The sequence below is a fragment of the Camelus bactrianus genome, chromosome 33 (genome assembly GCF_048773025.1).
Source record: "Camelus bactrianus isolate YW-2024 breed Bactrian camel chromosome 33, ASM4877302v1, whole genome shotgun sequence".
Taxonomy (NCBI): domain Eukaryota; kingdom Metazoa; phylum Chordata; class Mammalia; order Artiodactyla; family Camelidae; genus Camelus; species Camelus bactrianus.
Genome location: NC_133571.1, coordinates 20503831 through 20518283, shown reverse-complemented (window position 1 = coordinate 20518283; position 14453 = coordinate 20503831). Strand labels below are relative to the sequence as shown.

Below are 14453 nucleotides of genomic sequence, written 5' to 3'. Positions count from 1 at the left end.
GATTATGGAACATGTATGCCATACGCCTTAGTTACGCTGACGATAGTTGACAACCCAACCCCAAGTCCGGTCCGTGACCAAAAAAAAAGAACAAATTTACTTGTACCCAAGTACACATGTACCGGAGCCCAGAAGATGATACAGCCTATTAATTTCCTTTTCTGTAAAGTTCACTTTCTTATAATGGTGAACCTACTTTGGAGGGCAGCTAATATTTCCTTCGCATCTGAGAATCTTTATTTCTTGTAATGTTTCTCTCCCTTCCCTGGCAGTCCTGCTCCATCCTAGAGAAATGGCACACGGTTCTTTATTTTCTGGATATTACATCTGGCTCGCCCAGAAGAAGTAGCTCTGCATTGCTTAGGAGGGTTTTAGGTTTCATTGGCTTTTTTTTTTTTTTTTTTTTTTTTTTTTTTTCAGAATGAATTATCCACAAGGCAAACAAGCAGTTCTTTTCGCCAGTATTGACTACCTCTGGACATCATACTCAAAACCTTTCTCACCTGGGTGGGAGGCGTACAGGTAAGAGAGAAGAGGAGAAAGAAAATTTCTAGACACACACACACATGATTGAAGGGATAATATTCAAAATATTCTGAGTGGTTACTCTGGGGTTTGTGGATTCTGGGTGACTTCAATTTTCTAAGTTTTACTTTCCTTTATCTTCAGGAATTTCTAAGATGAATACATTTCATAACCATAAAATAATTTTTTTCTTGACAAGAGTCTTTTGAAAGAGAATATATAAATCTTCAAACTGCAAAATACCGACAATTTTAGCCTTCAGTTTACCCGCAGTGTTTGGATACCTAACTCAATCAGTCCAGCTGTAGATACAAAAAGACTGGGTGACTAGCAATTAAAGTGAAAAAAGACACGAACAAAACTATCCACCCCAGAGAGAAGCTGGTTAGCAGAGTGTTCAGCAGGGGCCTCTGAATTAAATATGTATGAGATATTTTCCCTTGATCCATTCCAATTATTATTAACAATAACAAACTATATTTATCAAGAAATTTGGTCAGGAGGAATATTACTTTAGGATCAAAGTAAACCCTTTGGTGACAATTCAAATTCCAATTTTGTGAGGCAGTTGGATTTTGGAGAGGCAATCACAAAATTCTGCTACTAGTTAATATTGAGTCTCTCTTGGGGCTTGTAGAAGAGTGGCTTCTGAGCACCAAGAGAGCCCCTGGTCTGGATTGTCTCCAGGAACACCATGGACAACCCTGGCCTGCAGGTCTATACAACCCATTGGGTCATCATTCAAATACATAAGTTGTATGGAATTCAATAGATTACATTCAATCAATCCATCATTTTGAGAAGAAATTTTCAAACTTAAGATACTGATGTAAGCTTTTGGGTTCAGACCTTTGGAGGTGTCACACATCATGACCAGGGCTGAGACAGAAATGTCAGTTTTGCTGATTAAGTTGTTGCTGTTTTTCATCAACTTTTCCACTGGTCTGGGAAATTCGAAATTCAGAAGACGGTAAACTATGACCCACACTTGGGATTCACTCATTGCTTTGTTTTTAGCAAATGAAGTCAGTGTGAATTCAACCTAGTGATGAATAAGCCTTTCCCAACTTCCAAAGCATCATCTGTACCAAACTGTACAATTTGGCATCTGCCTTGACAAGTCCAGCAAGCAATCATTTTGACAGGAGACCATCCATGTTGATCAATATACACAGTGTCTACATAAAATAGAAAGAGGTAAAACAGCACCTAGGAACAAAAAATTGTCTGAAATGACCCTGGAGTTGGTGTTTAGAATCTCAGGGGGGATTATATGCCAAGAGTTGAACATTTGATACAGATTTCTTTCCAGAATAGTTTTAGGGGCAAAGATACTCCCTGAGGATTGAAATGATGAGAAATAAATATTTAATAAATAGCCCTGGATTAAGAAGCTGGCTCCAGTCCTTTCTCTTCCATTGAGTGACTGTATTTCTGGGCATAAGCCGCTTCATCTCTGGTATTTTGTTCTCTTTCTACGTTAACTAGTTGTATGTTTCCTTGCCTGCGTCACTTAGCATCGCTTTGCCTATATGAGAAACTTCACCGTTTCTGGAAGTTGTCTCCCCTTCTCTTCTATGAATTGCCCCAGCTCCACTTCAGACAATGAGCTCGTCCCCTCCCACCTCGGCCAAAATTCATTGCTCCAATCCAATTCTTTCTCTTGTTTGCGGTAGGGACTAAGAGATTCTAACTCAGAATTGTCTGTCTATTCTCTTGAATTGACATAAATTTGAGATCTCTTGACAGCAGTTATTTCCCATCATACATACAAGGAAACTGAGAAAACAATTCTGGACAAAAACAGATGAATAGCAAAGACAAAAGACTCCGGTGATTTACTTGTCAGAGTTGAACTTGACTCTCTTCTCCCTGCATTTTAGAAGAAATTCTAGTATGTTTATCATTCACTCCTTTTCTTTTTCTTAAGTTAGTCACTTGTAACAAAGGGAAAGCTAACTAATTTAATGTTTAATAGGAGTCTGGTATCCGATTTGCTCTTACTTTTAATTGAGTGTATCACTTATAAATCTTCACTTCTCAATTAAGAAAATAAATGACTCCACCCAAAATCAGCATGCTAAACTATACGAGCTGTCATCTCATCCTGTTCTAATTTTCCATCTATAATTTTGTTTCCATTAAGGTCAAACTTTTGCTTGTGGGCAGAGAGGAATACCAAGACAATAATACATCATCTCGGTCCTCGTGAAAGCGTGGTAGGATCTCCACATAGACTATGAGAAAGCCTTTCGGCTCCTGACGCCAGCTCTAAAAGAATCTCCAGCAGGAAGTGCCTGCTCCATCCCAGCTTTACTGAGGGACTCTGAGTCCTCATCCTTAGGTCCAACTGTGCCTTCAGTAACAGCAGGGACTGCAAATGAAAACTGCAATTTAAACAGGAGCCTCATCCTCCTATGCAGCTGGCAAGACTCAACTCTTTCAGATCTAATGCTCCGGCTTTGCTAAGAGAATGCCTTGTCTGGTCCTTGTAATAGAGGCCCTGTCTGGGTGTGGATCTAATAGCTTACTGCCCATAGGAACTTAGAGACAATAGTCATGATGACTTGAAGACAGTAGCCGAGCTAAAGACTGAGTGAGGAATCAAATGCTTAGTGACAGACTTTGGAGTCAGGACCCTCTGGAACAACTTACCTACTCAGCATGTTCTCTGTCCATCATCAGTCTCTCGCCTAGTATCCTTGCTTGTGCAGTTTCTCCCCAGGGGCTATGACTCTTGTTCTGTACGTCTCAATGCTGACTTCATCTACTGAAGGAAGCTTTTCTCCTGCTTAGCTGCACAGGGATTGTTCCCTCCTCTGAATTCAAAGTATCTGGGGTTAGCCCTCTTCATTGCAAAATCGTGTAGTGCCCAGTGGGGATAATGATAGCTGCTCTAACCAATCAATCCCAAAGTTTCAGCGGCTTAACCCAAGAGAAGCTTCTTTCTTTTTTTTTTAATTGAAGTATAGTTGACTTACAATGTTGTGTTAATTTCTAGTATACAGCATAGTGAGTTCAGTTATACATATATTATATCCCTTTTATATTGTTTAACATTATAGGTTATTAAAAGATATTCGATATAGTTCCCTGTGCTAAACAGTAGGACCTTGTTTTCTACCCATTTTATATATAGTAGTTAGTATCTACAAATCTTGAACTCCTAATTTATCACCCCCTTCCCCACACCCTGTAACCACTAGTTTGTCTTTTTATGTCTGTGAGTCTGTTTCTGTTTTGTAAATAAGTTCATTTGTGCAATTTTTTTAGATTCCATTACTTCTTTCTTCTTTTTCTTTTTTTTTTATCTTCACCACACACTTTTTTTTTTTTTTGGTTTATTTATGTATTTTAACAAAGGTGCTGGGGATTGAACCCAGGACCTTGGGCATCCTAAGCACACACTCTACCAACTGAGCTACATCCTCCCCCTAGATTCCACTGCTTCTTATTCATGACATAGTGCAGCTTGACAGACGTTTGGTGTCTTTTCCCCGAACGGTGATTCAGGAAGCCGGATTCCTTCCATCACGCTCTCCTATAAGTTGCCCCAAAGGCCTTGGAATCTTCCGTATCCATCCAACAGAACACAGATACCAAAGCACCTCCATCTAGAAGTGACAGATGTGCATTTTAAAAAGTATTCTATTGGAAAAGAGCTAATCATATAGCGTCGTCTGCCAGTCTGGTGAGAAACGTGGTTCCTGGCTGGATACCGCCTTCTGAATGCAACTCTGAACCACGGAAGTGGATGCTTGCATTTCAGCTGAGATTTAGCTGTCTCTCCCAGACATTCCTGGTACATAACTTCCTCTCTCTCTGCAATATTTCTCATCTCAGGCGTTAACATTCTTGATGGTGATGCAATCATTTTTATCTCCCGTAGCACACAGTACACTACCTTGAGCATATTTTGTTTGTATTGAATGTGTCTTGATTGGTTTGCACCCATTAAGAAAGTATCTAAGAATTGCAGTGATGCCAAATCTCCCCCAGAATGCCTGGATATTACCTGGTTTGATGACACCGAGGATCAAATGGATAAACAGAATGGAAATATTCCCTTAAAAATGTGGTACTGGGCTTTATTCAACAATATTTATTTTACAAACATTTATGGAGCAACCACACTTGCCAGATGTTACGCCAGATGTTTTGGCAAAGGAGCTAAATATCTCAGAGTTCCTGACCACGAGCGTTTACAGTAAGACTGACAAGAAAAAGTCAGTGATGGACGTATAGACTGATGTAACCATACAAATACATGCGCAGGAAGGAATGGAGTCGACAGTCACAGTGTATTACGGTTTGATCTGTTGAGATGAGCTCTAGATGGAAACCCGGAGGCCATTCTTCATCACAACCAACGTTACCAATAAAAAAATGACACTGGCCTAGCGCAGCATCAAACAGTCCCATGTTTACCGTATTGGCTGCCTCCACCACAGTCCTTGGGGGAGATTAAAAAATCAAGGCTCGGGGAAGCAAAGTGAATTTCCTAAGGTAATAAAGTGAATCGAGGGTGAAGGCTGGAGTTCTCCCACGACTGTGACAAATCTGTGCTTGAGTGTTAGATGCTTTCTTAGATTCCTTCAAGCGTTACACTTTTTCATGTACGGATGTGGAGTCACAATGACATGATAGGAATACATCTTGGTGTCCTCAGAGCCCGTCACCTTGTAGGTGCTGGAGAAATAATGAATGGGTGGGTTGTTTTTACAGAGCTGCATGCACCCGTTTACATCACTAGGGGACCATTACCGACTTGCTCTTTTCAGCAGGTGGGCTGACTAGTAACTTGGTTATATACTTCCCTGGAGGCTCCAAAATCTGAGGAACTGAAGTAGGGCCCCAGCTTTCGAGCTTTTCTTTGAGGACAGCCATGGTTCTGAGTGAGCAGAGCGCTTACCCGAGAGCTCAGAGGGCAGGGCTCGCAGCGCGGTGTGGAGCCTACGTCTGCTGGAGCGCTAAGCCTGCATAAGACAGTGCGGCCGCGACACCTACTGGAATTTCCTTGAACTACAACTGGAGTTGCGATGACATAGACTTAGCGTGACAATCCGAGAAAATTTAAAATTTTAATGCCAATCCATCTTTCTCTTGAATGACCTGCACTTACACATGTGAGAAATAAGATAAATTCCCATGGAAAAAATAGCCGTAAAAGGTTATCTTACTTTCCATATGTGTCAGTGTAGCTTTCTTTTCAATGCAGTAGAGAGATGACATTCAGTATTCAGTTTTAGACCAAAACACAGTAAGGAATGTTTCTATTTCTACCACCTAAGGCAAGAGTGGAATCACTGATGAGACCAAAATGCAGTAACATCAGAGTCTATAAATCTGAGTTTATCTATCAAATATACTCATCTGCTGAGTAATCTGTATCTTTTTTACTCTAGCTCAAAAAGATAGGTCAAATTTCATCTCCAATGAGTTTGAAACTCCACCTGCCCTGCCCCTCCCCGCTGCCAGAACTCAGTCTGTGCTTTTTTAGTCTTTTCCCCTCCTCCTTTCTCTTCCAGATTCTTTTACCCCCACCACTCTCCCTGCGCTCCCATAAACCTGGGGCAAACTGCAGTCCAGGAGCAGTCATACCGGCAAGTCGTACAGAGCATCTTGGATTCGTTAAAAGCTCTACAGATGAGCTCAAACTCATTTTTCATCTTACTCCCGAAGTCATCAGATTCAGGCTTGTCACATTTTTTGGACACAAAGCTCCAGGCATGTTTTATTCATTATCTGTTCTCATCTTGGAGACAAACACCTGCAATCCATTTCCGGGACGGGAGACGCCTATGAAGCTTCAACCTACTGTGCGTGCAGAGGTTTTGCATCTTCCGTTGGGCCGCGAACCCCCGCAGCTGTGTGGTTCACAATAGCTCCTCGGTGGCCCGTCTAAGTACAAGGGCCAGCAGAGGTGTTCTCGCTACCAGCATTTGAGGACAAATTGAAATTAAAATAGGAGAGATTATTTATTAAACTTCTACATCATGACTTAAGTTTAAACCGTTTTCTCGAAATGCTGCTGAGAGTGATGACAGAGAAATGAAGGCTAGTACACTGAATTAAGGGCTGCTGGCCCGAGTGCTATTTCAATGGCCTACGTACCACCTGCTAACTCACTGAGACTGACCATTAATGGGTAAAGCACTGAGCTGCACAGGATTGAAGCATGAAGCTTACTGTGTCCATCCTTCCAGGTGACATGGGACAGCTGCTCTATTTCTCTGCCTTGGTGTACCTACTGCTGAGGGAGGATCCTTGGAAATGAAGCAATCGTTAGTAAAAAATGCCTTCTTTGTCAAGTGCTTGAAGAGAGCCCATGAGATAGACTGCACCCTTTTTAGACCCTTCAGAACAGGAGCAGAGGGTTCTGAACATAGGTGACATGGCAAATCAGCGGTAAAAGGAAGTTCTAATATTAGGAGAAATTTTGCCCTGTGGTAGAATCGTCCTTGACGATAAAGAATTCAACGTTTTTGAAGTAATTGGAAATGTTAGAGGGAAATCAAAATCGATTTAACGTTGAGAGACAACAGTGAGCCTAGGCTAGCCAGTTCTGTCCTGGCTTTCTAGCTTCGCTTAGCTTTGTGCAGTGTGGCAAAGCCATGTTTAACTAGCCAGCTAGCTAACTAATTAACTAGACTTGAAGAAAAGGGGAAAGGCCCCAGGAGGTTAAATGCAAATTACCTACCCAAAGAGTTCTATGTGGAGGCAATACTGGGGAACACCATCCTCTTCTCCTAAATTCACAGAAAAACACATAGAAATACCAAGTCAGGAAATAACCTGGACACCAGGCCCAGTACCCCTTACTGCATCACATCTCTTCAGAAAGGGGTAGAATATTTGGTAAGTGACACATAGGGATGGGCACTGACCATAAAGGGCTGTCTCATTCTACCCCAGTCTCCCATTCTAGCGACCCCAAGCTGGACAACCTCGACTTCCTCCTCCTTACCTGCTGGCAAGACAGACGTCACACCCTAACACAGACTGCACCTTCCCGGCCACAGCTACTGCAAAGAGAAATATTCACAAAAGCTCGATCACCTCATTGATAATTACTGAGAGCACATTTGGGGGTTTTGAGGTATACAAATACGTATGAGATAGAATCTCTACTGACCAGGAATTTACAATCCAGTTGGGAGAAACAGCAGTTCCTGAGAACTTAATCAGCACTGGAGAAGGAGGCCACCACACAAGCTGGTGGTGATGATAACAAAGGAGCAGAACAAGTGGGAAATACAGGGATTTAGAGGAGGTGACCTACGAGCTAGAGGGGTAGAGAAAATTTCTCAAAGGAGAATTCTGAGTTGGGTATTGAGGGATGGGTAGGAGTTGGGTGGCAGAAAGAAGTCTAGTTGTGGGAACTAATAGAAAAAAGTAAAGTCTTGGTTGCAGGAAAAGTCACTCGCTGGAACAGGAAAGCCTTCTGTCTGGATTCAGTGGGTCAGACACACAGGCCCAGGGCCAGGCTTACGCTCAGCCAGCGAGATCAGCAGGGCTGCCGTTAGCTGCGGAAATCTGCACTTACTTCTCACTGCCTCTTTTTTATTTATTGTTCTAATCACGGGGCATAATAGCAGCCAAGTCGTAGGAAGATGGGGCTGTGACAGGATAATGGTCTCCGGCTTTGAAAACAGCGTCTCAGTTTCTCCGAGGCCTCTTCCTTGGCAGCAGGAGACCATTAGCGTGTCAGGCTGTCTGCTTCTATTGACATTATCTTTTAATTGCCCCCCAAGACCCATCTCCCAGAGACTTTTCAGAGCACTGGGCTTTTTGGACTGACATGCCAATCCACTTCGTCAACTGACTTCAGAAAATCTAAGGGGAGGAGGAAGACGAGGCTTTTAAGGAGGGTGAGGAGCATCATGGGAAGAGGAAAGAAAGGGCGTGTTCACGACAACAAAGCGTCGGGGAAAGCACGTTATTCTGCAAGAATTCTGGGGACACGTGCGTGGCTATAGGTAAGGACACGTATACCATGTTACAGAGGATATTCAAGGTGAAAATAAAATTTCTAAACAAGTTTTATGATTTTTTTTCTTTTTATAGTTTTATATGGGGCATAAGTAGAGAAGCAGAATGCCGCCAGCTTGTGAAATATTCCCTCTGCCCTCTGCTCGTGCTGGAGACAGAGCTACGTGTCTGGGTGGTCCTTCCTGTTGGTCCCGTGGCTTCTGTCAAGTGCCTAAAGTGTTATCATGCCCAGGAGGTGGCCAGCTGTCCCCTCTTTCCCCTGTGAACAAAATAAAGGCAATAAGCTTAAACCTCATTGAATGAAGAGGCCAGATGAGAGTGAGAGAGCACTTCTGGACCATAGAAGGCTTGAGACCTGATGGTCAAAGAAAACGGGAACTCCTCTCTGTGAACCGCCGGCTCTGGGGCGGGAAGGGGTGGGGTGCAGGCCGGTAGGGAAGCCCCAGGCGCTGGGGGCGGGTTGGGAGAAGGGAGGGAGTCAGCACTGGTGGGATGAGCTGTCTCCACAGGGATGGACGCTATGGGGGATTTAGGAGCGAATGGGAGGTGGACTCAACATCCCGGAAGACATCCTCTTAGAAGCCATGGACGCCCCGTGGCGGTCATTAGTTAGCAAAATGAGCTTTGTCCAAGCACGGTCCCAGGGCGCGGGTAACGGACGCCAGGGCTGCTCCCTGGGGATGTGCAACCCTCCTCGCTGCTCTCGGAGCCATGGCTCCCTGCCCGTGTTCCCAGCCCACAATAGCACCATGGCTGCCAGGCTCAGATTAAGGGCCTCTCTGGGGCCTTCACTCGTGGCCTGTCTTCTTTCCCCACAGCCCCACCCTCCTCTACATTCCAGAGTCCCTCCCTCTTCCTGTTATTGTCCTGTTCCTTTCTGATAAGATTACATTTGTCCCCGTGAAGAGGAATTTTTCTTTCCTGTACGTGAATGTTTTCCAAAGGCACACTAATGGAAAGATCCTCTCCTAAGGCCAGATAATTTATATGAAGTGTTAAGGGATCTGAGAGAGGAATCGGGGGCCCCGGGAGATGAGGGAGGCCTGACTCGCCTTTAATCACTTATGAAACATTTGACAGACTATCACCAAGCTTGCGATTCTGGTTTCCAAATGCAGTTTTGTTTTGGCTACAGGGAAAGGAACTGCATTTTACAAGCTAGAGGTAATAGTTCAGCTGGAAAGGAGAAAGAAGATGTGAGTTCCAAAGTTAACTTTGCTACTGTGCTCAGTTGCTGACATATGGTTTGCGGGCAAGTCCCTTTGTCCTGACCTCAGCTTCCTCATGTGTGAAATGGGGCCGTTAATCTACTTCAGGGTGCCTGGGAGGGTTAGCAGAATAGCCTGTCAACCATGCCGTCTAAGTGGGAAAAATAAATGTAAGGCAGTTTGATCACCTAAACAGATAAACTGTGATGCCAGGTGAGTCTGGTGAACTCTGGGAAACAGACTCCATAAAGGGTTTTAGAAGGGCAGTCATCGTCTTTGTCCTCGCATTCAGCTCCCAGCCAGGTCTCAGCATTCGAACTTTGTTGAAAAAGACTGTAGAAGTCTCTTGAAGCCCTACCACGTGAAAAATGGTCCTTAGCAGCCATTGTACAGATGAGAAAATTGAGGCCCCAAAGAATGAGAATTATTCAAGGTGATGCGTCTTTTAACAGCAAAGCCAGCACTGGACTTCAGGCAAGACTTGAGATACCTGAGCCCAGCTCTTTCCAGCCAAACATGCAGTTTCCCCCACCAGGAATATGATTGCTGTGGACTGTCTTTTAAAGACGTGCTGGATGTGGTAGCTCCCAGAGAAAAAAAAAAATGTGACAGTGAGTATACGTATGTTCATGTATAACTGAAACATTGTGCTCTACACTGGAAATTGACACAACATTGTAAACTGACTGTAACTCAATTAAAAAAATTTTAAAAATAAAATAAAATAAAGACATGTTGGATAAAAACTGAATAAGCCATCAACTTACTGTGGACTCCCTCTCATGAAAGCAAAAGGCTCAGATGTAAAGCGATAGCCCTTGTATTTCAAGGCTGTTGCAGATCGTCTGAGCTGATTGCCTTCTAACCTGTTCTCCTGTTTCTGTTGGCCCCGCTGACTTCTCCCTCTCTTGGCCCTGACTGAGACACCCGGTTGACCAACTCACTAGAAGCTGCGCTGGAGGGCAATGCTTTGGTCCACTTGTCAGTGGTTCAGAGAATTTGACATCCCTGAGTCAGCCTGTCACTCCACCTAGAAATAAGAGAAAACTATTTCCACAGAAGCCATTGACTCATAGGAAAGTGAGGCTGGAGACACAAAAGACTCAGGATTTCTCAGAAATAGAAAGGGGGCAGTGGGTCTAGAGCAGTGGTTCTTAAAGCTGGATGCAAATCAGAATCATCAGCGGAGTCGGTAGATGGCCAAGTTCCAGCCTAGACCGGTGGTTGACCAGCTTGAGTACTCATCGGAAACCCTGGGTGGGCTTGTTAACACAGACAGTTGGGCCCCGCCCGCCCGCAGAGTTTCTGATTCAGTGGGTCTGCGGTGAGGTCTGAGGATTTTCAATTCTAGCACCTTCCTGGATGAGGGTGTGTTGCTGGTTCATGGACATCATATTGAGAAACACATCCCTAGATCAATTATATCAACATTTCTGGGGATGGGATCCAGGCATCGTACTTTTAAAAAACTCCCTGGGTCATTTCAGTGTGTAGCCGAATCTGAGAACACTTGCTGACAGAGGGAAATGCAGACACTGGGACTGTGAAATGCCAGAGGTCACTAGCTTGTCCTCCTGTGGCTGTCTGTCGTCCTGCTCACACTCAGGGAAGGAGCATCTCTGGTTGTGGGGAAACATTGCATGAAATGTGGACCACCTGGAGCCAGTGGAATGACACCTGCTAAAACGGAACCAGTAGATAGTCATGACTTAAGGCGATCTAATAATTAACATTGATCTGTTCTAGGACCAAGCTCATTTCATGCATTTTCTTATTTAATTTGATCACAGCAAGCTTAGGAGGCAGCCATTGGGTTTCTGTTTTATAGAGAGGGCACCAAGGTTCAGAGAGACAATATCATTTGCCAAAGTTTGTAAAGCTGGGATTCCTCCTTAAGTCTGACCTAGCACAGCACCGAGAGCTAGAGATTTCTGTCCAAAGGACAGATCAGGAGGGGAGACTGGGCAGCAGCAGGGAGCTAAGGCAAGTCGTGTACAGAGGCTGGAAAACACTATGGGTAGAGGAACTGCTCAAGAGACTTGAGACTGAGGCCCAGTTGGGAAGAAAGGGGATGGCTCTGAAGACAATGAAACCAACCTCATCATTTGGCTTAAGGCTGCCTTCCTGGACTAGGAGAGTACTTGGTAAATGAGGAAGCAAATGCTACCACAACACAAGCTTGGAACCGTTACTCTCACTAGCCAAGGACACTGTTAACGTGATTTAGTCATTTACACATTCAAGTACATGATAGATCTACAGACTCTGGAGACAGATCGCAAATACTGAGATCTGCAGCTTGGTTTTTCATTTGTTTGCTTTTTGGTTTTGTGATCTGCTAGTAAGTCAACCTGAAAATTTTGTTGATGTTGGTAAATATTTTTCTAAAGCACGAGTTTTAAGGAGTGTATTTAATTACACCACAAGTGTGCTGTATTTAACCAGTTCCCTTTGTAGGGCTTTTGCTTTTATCCAGTTGTCCTTTTTATAAAACAAAGTTACAATGAAGGTTGCATCAAATTCCGTATCCTTCCTTATTTTTATTATAAAATTCCTAGAAGCTGAAATTGCTGGATCTAACACATGCACATGTTTAACGTCTTTGATACTGATTACTGAATTATTCTACAGGAAGGTTTTATTTTGTTAAACTTGTTTTCCACCTCGTTGTAAGAGGGTCCCCATTTTTGCCCGCCTTGAAAGCACTGGATAGTCATACTTTTAAATACCAATTGGATAGGTACAAATTGATGTCCGTTGAATTTTTTTCACTGGCATTACACTCTTTTAGAAAAATGAAACACATGTATTTAACCAAATAAAATTCATGCACTAGTCACGGGCTTATTAACCCCATTATAATGGAAAGTCTTTGTTTAAATCACAATTTGGGCTCTTTGAGACTCTTAGCCATACCTCCTCTGCATGATCATTCCTTTCTTCATCTTCTTCAGATCTGGACTTTCTGACTTAGAACTCGTACACACAGAGTGTGCAGCTGTGTCTGGGAGGGGGTGGTTATTCCCCCCGACACCAAAAAAAAAAAAAAAAGCTTGTGTTTTGGAACTGAAAAAACTATTTTCTCCTTAGGAAAACTTGCATTTCTATTTGTGTCTTCCTTTCTCTACTGCTCCCCACCGTTGTTGGTCACCTCATTTCCCAATTAACCAAGGCATCCTTGATTCTGGGGGTAAAAGGCGAAACTGAGAGCTGGGCAGACAATATATAATACCCCCATGAGGGCATCAGAATTTGACAGCCTTCAGTAGGTTAATTTTTCAAAGTGGTAAGCTGATATTTCTGTATAAAATGCACATCTGCAGAGTAAATGGTATTGAGTGTTGGTGAATTATGGTCCCAGCGTAGGGGTCACTTGGGCTTCAATGCTACAAGCACCTTAATGCTTTTTTGAATGAAGGCTCCACTAATTGCTTCCATATGATTTCTCCCCTGGCCCCTCCTCCCAGCCTCCATCCCTGTCCCCACCTCCCCCCGAGTTGGGCCTTGGCACAGGAATAATGAGCTACGAAATTGTACCGTATTGATTGGGGGCTGATGTTAGAACAGAATCTGCCATTTTTTTCCCTGGATTTGCTTTGACTCTTGAAGTTCAGACAGCTTCAGGGTCAAGTCCCAGAAGCCCTAGGTCCTCCCCGCTGCTCCCTACTCCTCATTCCTTTAAACCACGGGGAGTGCACAGGTAGGCTGTGAGGGGGCAGGCAGATCGTTAATTAGCTCGACTGTTAGGCTTTCTGGTGGAAGCTGGATCTGAGGGCATTTTAAAGGGTGTGCTGGTGTGTTGATTGGGAGGAGGAAGAGGAAAGGAGTGGAAGCATTCCCTAAAATATGCTGTTGGAATGATCCCCTGGGTGAGGCGAGCCAGTCCAGAAATTAGGCTTCTGAGGTCTGCCTGCTCCCCACTCGGATCAGCACGCAAAGCCTGAACCCCAGCAGGCTGGAAGGAACACTGCGGGACAACTCACGCTGGCCTCCCAGATGGAGGTTAAAGTTAAAAACATCATCAATTTGACTAAAAGGGAATCAGCAGGTGGCCTGGCCACAGGCACAGACGAAGAAGCCCTGCATGTAGGACACACCTCGTGCACACCAGGCACTTCCGTGAGCATCCCTGACTCTACCCATCTGGCTCCGCTGGGAGGCGGGCACAGACATGCCATTCATGTCAGGCTGTTTGTCCCAGATGATCACTCATTTCAGAGACGGTGAATTCGGATTCACACTTGGATCTGCCTGACTTCAAAGCCTGTGCCCTCCCGCAGCAGAGGCTGGCGGTATGTGATCTAGAGTCTTGCAGACGTGGGCTGGAGGCTGGCCACTTCCCTCTCAAGCTGAGTAACTCAGAGACACTCAGGTTTCACGTTTGTGAAATGAGATGACCTTTCTATAGGCCACGGACCTCAGTTGTGAGACTAAAACAGGAATGTGTGTGAAGTGGTCCTGGCACCCGAGCAGCATTCTGAAGACGTCACTTAATATTACACATTGTCATTGTTGTTACTGTTACTCTGTTTCCTCCTAGGAACCCCTCGTCCCCATGGCTTCAGACTCCTTGACACTCAGTCAGGTCTGGAGACTCTGTGCCGGCCTCCCCCAACACTAGGCCCAGCTGCTTCCCCCGGTCAGCCCGGCTTGAAGCGACGAGGCATCTCCTGAGCGCCTACGATGCTGCCTGTCGTCGTCCCTCGGCAGTCACGCACACTGCCTTCG

General features: G+C 44.4%; 1 non-coding gene across 1 annotated transcript; it reads right to left on the bottom strand.

Moving 5' to 3' along the window:
• Positions 1–3883: 3883 nt before the first annotated feature.
• On the bottom strand, positions 3884–3956 carry TRNAP-AGG (transfer RNA proline (anticodon AGG)). Its single transcript has one exon. It is a non-coding gene; the product is annotated as a tRNA-Pro (tRNA).
• Positions 3957–14453: the final 10497 nt, after the last annotated feature.